General features: G+C 31.4%; 1 long non-coding RNA gene across 1 annotated transcript; it reads right to left on the minus strand.

Moving 5' to 3' along the window:
• Nucleotides 1–2,722: 2,722 nt before the first annotated feature.
• LOC140178321 (uncharacterized) lies at nt 2,723–5,086 on the minus strand. Its single transcript, XR_011871071.1, has 4 exons — nt 4,909–5,086; nt 4,763–4,817; nt 4,546–4,674; nt 2,723–3,072 (listed from the first exon to the last, which is right to left on the minus strand). It is a non-coding gene; the product is annotated as an uncharacterized lncRNA (long non-coding RNA).
• Between the last annotated feature and the right edge of the window lie 671 nt (nt 5,087–5,757).

The raw sequence follows: 5,757 nt of genomic DNA on the forward strand, positions 1-5,757 counted from the left end.
CGGGTAATTACCATTATTATTATTATTATTATTATTATTATTATTATTATTATTATTATTATTATTAAAAGTATTTTTAATTGATAATTGATAAGTAGTTTAATAATACATTAAATATTGATTTGATATAATTATAATAAAGATATGTTTCTAAATTAGTATAATTATGTATTATTCATTAAATATTAATTATAATATAATTATAATAAAAATATTTTTAATAAAATAATTTAGAATAGAGAATAGGAAAATTCATTTTGGAGGGAAAACGGAGTCACGAGAGATCGACACCTCACCTTCATTAGTTGGGGAAAAACCCAGTTTTAGTATATTAAGTAGATTAAAAATTTATTTTTTACTATCAAAATTTAAAAACTAAATCTTTTATAACACAATTCCTCAATATAAGACATTTCTAAATATAAAAAAAATCTCAACGTCAATAATTACAAACATAATTGTATATGATATTATTCTACATAACTATTACTATTTTTCTTTAAAAAGTAAAATAAAATAGCAATTTCAATATTTCAATATCATCTAAATTCTAATTACATAAAAATCTCACCAACCCCAACTGCGATTAAAATACCAAATGTTTTCAGAAATCTAAGGATCATAAGAATGATCACCAGATGCTGTGTCAATTATAAAGTCTAATGTCTTTTTTAAAATTTATTATCAAAATACACTTTTAAAACTAATTATCTATATACCACTATTTTGCTAAAATGATAACTTTTTGTTATTTTATTTTTAATTATAATTAATTATAATAATATAAAAAAAAGTGGCACATAGGTAATTAGATTCCAAAAGTGATATTTTAGGATTAAGTTTCGGAAAAAGTAGTGTATTGGTTAAAAAGCCGCCTGAATCAAATTGTGCACATTGGCCAGCATTAAAATAGCATACAACAGTATACAACTTTAGTGCAAATAGCACAAACAATTTATTTGTAATAATAGTAGCTCTACAATAGAGATATATCAATATCATCAGGCAAGAGTGGTTTACTCAGGAGTGAAATTCCAGAAATTAATCTCAGCAAAAGCTGTTTCTGAAATGAACATGATCATTAATATTTCTTACCAGACTCTATTCACATTTGCAGTTCAGAATGTCCTATCTGTATAATTTTTCTTTTTTTTTTTCTTCCTTTGCTGTTTTTCTTGTGAATCAAATTAAGTATTTTATTCATAATATATTAAAAACAGTATTTTTGGGAGATTTGTTTACTCACTAACAAGTGCAAATGACACATCACAATAGTTAAAGTGAAGATTCAACTTGTTAGATGTGGTTATTTGTTAACTATCTTCTACCTTCAACTTGTCATTCTTAACAATTAAAGGAAAGGATTCTAACAATTATATAAAACAAAAAAAGTGTGTGGTTGTGAATGTTCCTAGAGCATGCATTGAACTTGCTTAATCTTTCACAGCACATCATGATAATAATTCGTTTAATCTTTCACATTCTGTCAACTTCAAGTAAAATAACATGATATCAAGTGCATTAACGTAAATAAATAAATAAAATTTAAAACATATAATTGTAGTAAATTATAACTAACCGTGAGTTTCCTAACAGTGACAAAGTTGATGTGAAAATTCTTGATTCCAAATCAGATAATAAGTGCTTCAAATCAGACCTTGTTACTCTGCTAAGCACTCCAGCATCATCAACCACATAAGTTTCTTTTGGAGGACCCTCGTTAAGAACATCAAATTCAGATGCAAATGCATTGACAGTGTACAAAATTGGGGATGTCAATTTGAAAACTTGCTGATGGAAGATGGGGTCTTTTTAAATGTTTACCAAATGCAGCTCTGCAGCTTCAAATGTTTTGTGCTCATAATTTAACACCAGATGAGGACCCTCTAGACTTTTTGTATGCTGCACAGAAAGTGCTTTGTGAGTGGAGGAAATCTCCTTTGGCTTACAAGAAGCAGAGCAATCATGTAAGCTGTTAGTAGATTCCTATTGTGATTTTCTGGCAAGAAATGTTACAAGAAGCATTGTGCCTATTACATTTTAAGTTTACCCGCCTTGTGCATGCAGCAACCCATTGGCCAGCGGCAAACCCTTAAATGGAGCTCAGTACCGCGACAGATTAGTCCTTAGCCTGTCGGGCTAAGGGATACCATAGAAAACAAAAAAAAAAAAAAAAAAACTGAGACAATGTAATTTGAAACTTAATCCAAGTTTGAAATACCAAAAATGCCCTTAAATGGTAAATTTTACTAGCTCCAAAATTTGTTCCTTATTAATTATATATCCATATAACCCTAATTAAATCCTTGTTATATATAATTATTCATTGAAATTAAAATAATCAAATTGAGATATATATGCAGAATCAAGGGAAATAACAAAATACATTGCACATGAATATGCTCATAAAGGAACTCAGCTAATAGTAACCAATGATTCAAAGAAGATGGCTATAATCACTGTATGGCTTGAAGTTGAAGCTATAATCAACTCTTTCATTCTTTTGTAAGAAAAAGGAAGCATGTAAAACAATATTTTATTGTCAGATGTAACACCCTACCACACTAAGCTTTACGCTTAAGTCGTAAAACGAAGGTGGTGTGATATTACGACCTCTAAAATAAAATGAGTACATATAATAGCAGAAGAATTATAATATGCTAGGAGCCTTGAAAAATAGGGGAAATAAGAATTTCAAGATAAAAGCGCAACGCTCAAGAAATGAGTTAACTTGCGAGCTAAGAAAATCATAACTATTAAACATAAGATAACAGAAGTGGGAATAGAGTGCCAAAGATACAAAATAACAAGCTCCTAACTCAGCCTGCGAAGTCAAGACTGGCCGGAGAATATTTACATATATGTACATACATATCCAAAACCTAAAAGTACATATACACAATCCTACCTCTCCATAAACCTCTAAGAGGATCAAAATAACAAGTTATGCGGAGAGAAAACCAAGTACATATATATATATATATATATATATATATATATATAACAAAATAACCATGTAACCACTCCACTTCAAGAGTCCAGACGCCTAACGAGATGCCTCTCGACCTGCATCTGAAAAACAACAACATAGTATGGAATGAGAACCGGAGGTTCTCAGTATGGTAAAGGTGCCACACACATAATATATAAGGTCCTGGGAATGCCAGAGGCAATCCTAGAACGCCGACACTCAGATTATAGAGCTTAAAGTATTAAACAGAAGCCATAAAAGGTGGTTTTTTAAGAACATTTAAACCTAACTTAACTTAACCTTAAAATATAAGTCCCATACTACCATTCCTCCATACCTCCAATTCCATCATGCGTTTTCACAGACAAATAAACAGATAAAAGCAAGCACAGGAAGGTTACAGTTACTGCAGTAACAAATACACATTTAACATGGTAAGAATATATAGGCACACCCAATTAATGTACAAGCAAGTAATTCAAGTAATATGTAGATGATGCATGCCTGTCCTATGGCTGATGAGGCTCATCTGTCGGTTATCCAGCCAACCCGACAAGTCTGAATTGTACTTAGACTGTCCCCCGACGTGCATCCCCAAGAGTCTATGCATAGTTTTTTTTCTCAAATAATCAATAATACTCAATGGGGGTAACATTCCCGGGAATTTATATAGTGCCCGGTCACACACTTACGTCGTAGAGTCAACAGAGTATCGAGTTTTCAACCTGGTACACGTGGTGGCAAGCCACGGCACTTAATCCAGGGAATCTCGTATCTCAGATTATTCAAATTCATAAGCCATATAAATAATTCAATTATAATTCATCAACATCCACATCATTCTCAATCGCATCTCATTCATCATCATACATCAATCATATTCAATCCATATCCTTCATTATCACACCTCCCATTCCATCCATCAATAGTTCCAATTCAAAACATAATTCATTCTTTTCTAAATGAACTAAACTTAAAACATGCTCATTTTCTTAATAACTCAAAATCAAACCATATAACCTTTGAATCTAAATTTTTTTAAATAATCATATAAACAAAATCTCTAATTTTTATAAAATTTCGGCAGCATCTCCTCTAAAACTCGGATTTTGCCACCCTTTTCGGGTCCAAACCTGCTTTCTTTTCAATTCAACATACCCTTCCTTATCATCATAACAATCACCACAATAAATCTACCTCATATCAATAATTAAACTCATACAATATTCAAATCCAACAACCAAAATTCAACTAAGAATCATAGTTCACAAATCCTATGTTTTTAACACAAAATACCTCAAATCAATAATTTACCGAATCATTAATTAATCAACAAGCACCAAACCAACCATGTTCATCAACAATAACATTCAACTATAATTCTCTCCAAATTAACATAACAACATTCACCATCCAAAATTAATAACTAATTATCCAATAAACTTCAACCAATTATATTCATCGACAAATTACTAAATATTAAACATACACCTGCATTCCAACTTATCCTATGGTCATCTAGCCTAAGTTTTCACAGAACATTATATATTAAATGCAAGAAACCTAAACCATACCTTAGCCGATTCCCACGTAACGACCAAAGCTATTTATTCAAAACCAAGACAGCCCCTCAAAACTCAACTAATCCGCTTCCTCCAAGTTCCAGTATTCACAATTTCAAGCTCCAATTATTTATTCACAACCTAGTACACATTCATAACACATATATATCCAATTTAATACTCAAAGCTCAAATTCAATGAAAATAAAATAGAATTATCGTATCCTTACCTTACCCAAGCTTCACATAAGCAAGAGTGAACGTTTTTCTCAAGCTAATTGGATCCTAAAACATCAAAAATCAAAGAAATTCAACATTCCCACTTAAAATTCAAAAATTGGGGGAAATGAGAGGCTGAAGTGGAATATCAAGTTACCTATGAAATTGTTCCGGTAGAAACGTAGAGCTCGACGCAGTGAACGCGTGGCCGTAAACGGTGCGGCGATTGGAGCTCGGACGGAAAAGTTACGGGAGTTGGAAATTTACATGAGGGTTTACGGGAATGTTTCGTTCTTCATTTCCCTGGAAGCTTTCAGCTTCGTTTACGTTGAAATGAGGGGGATGAAGGCTTGGGTTCACTTAAAAGGGCTGGTCCGGTTGGACCGATAGCCCGGTTCGGATCCGGTTCAACCAGTTCAGCCCGTTTGGTCCAATTTTGGACCGTTTTTTTCGAAATTAGTGTCAAAATTCTCGTTTCGATGAGCTCTATTCTAATTTAATATAATATTCACATTTCTAATCCTCCTTATTAAAAACTAATTTATTAACTAATTATCTACTAATTTAACCGGGGTTTACATCAGATCTGTTTATAGAAGTTACATTTTTTGTTGTTCCTGTTTATCACTTTTAATAAAAAAAACTATATTATAATTAGACAAATATAGATCCTAAATGTAGATCTACACACAAAATTCATAGTTCATGCTCTCTAGCACATTTTTAGCAAAATATCATGTCATTTTTCTTTGAACAAAGCAACACCAAAACAAATATGTCTTCAGAAGTTACAAAAAAGGCAAGAGATAAGAACACATTAAATCAACAAAGAAAGAAAACAACAGACAAGAATCAACCTCATGCTTGGCATCCTAGAGAACTTTTGGTCTACAATATACTCTGAAATATACTCTGAAAAATGAAAAATTAATTTGTATCTTTAAAAACAGATCAAAATGTCAATTAATAGGACAAGAGAACAATTAATTAATCAAGTAATTATAAT

Source organism: Arachis hypogaea, chromosome 14 (genome assembly GCF_003086295.3).
Source record: "Arachis hypogaea cultivar Tifrunner chromosome 14, arahy.Tifrunner.gnm2.J5K5, whole genome shotgun sequence".
NCBI classification, from domain to species: domain Eukaryota; kingdom Viridiplantae; phylum Streptophyta; class Magnoliopsida; order Fabales; family Fabaceae; genus Arachis; species Arachis hypogaea.